Source organism: Tachypleus tridentatus, chromosome 13 (genome assembly GCF_004210375.1).
Source record: "Tachypleus tridentatus isolate NWPU-2018 chromosome 13, ASM421037v1, whole genome shotgun sequence".
NCBI classification, from domain to species: Eukaryota; Metazoa; Arthropoda; class Merostomata; order Xiphosura; family Limulidae; genus Tachypleus; species Tachypleus tridentatus.
In genome coordinates this window covers 275,638,045-275,638,586 of record NC_134837.1, presented here as the reverse complement: position 1 = coordinate 275,638,586, position 542 = coordinate 275,638,045, and the positions used below count along the sequence as shown (strand labels likewise).

Sequence of the window (542 nt, the reverse complement as noted above, 5' to 3'; positions counted from 1 at the left end):
CATTTTGAATGTCATTGATAATATTATTAGTTTCTATATCAAATAAGAGTCTGTTATCTTTTCTATAACTTCCCATCAGATGAGAGCTGAAGGGACTATATAGAGTTTACCGCTCAGTTTTTGAAAGTTCAGTCAGGTCTGGGCGGAGCTTAACAACGTCAAGTACAAATTTCAGTTAAAACTAGTTGGCGTAGTCTACAACATCCGACGATAGCTCAGTTGGTAGAGCGGTGGACTGTAGGAGGGTTATAGTTATCCATAGGTCGGTGGTTCAAATCCGCCTCGTCGGAGGTTATTTTAATCTATCATACAAGGATTTAATAAAAGCCACACTACAGTGGGCTTATTTTCAGACGTTAAACAAGCCTTTGACTCGGTCTGTAACTAGGACCTCAAGTTTATACTCCTTCAGTTTAACTTCCCGTCCACCTTAACAAGATGAATATCTAACTTTTTAGACAATAGAACAGCTGAAGTAAGAATTAACATTGGTCACCTCTCGACAGGCGTTCCCCAAGGTTCAGTACTCAGCCTTCTTTTAT

The 542-nt window shown here is 39.3% G+C and overlaps 1 non-coding gene across 1 annotated transcript; it reads left to right on the top strand.

Moving 5' to 3' along the window:
* Positions 1–204: 204 nt before the first annotated feature.
* On the top strand, positions 205–290 carry TRNAY-GUA (transfer RNA tyrosine (anticodon GUA)). The gene is given in 2 exon segments: positions 205–241; positions 255–290. It is a non-coding gene; the product is annotated as a tRNA-Tyr (tRNA).
* Positions 291–542: the final 252 nt, after the last annotated feature.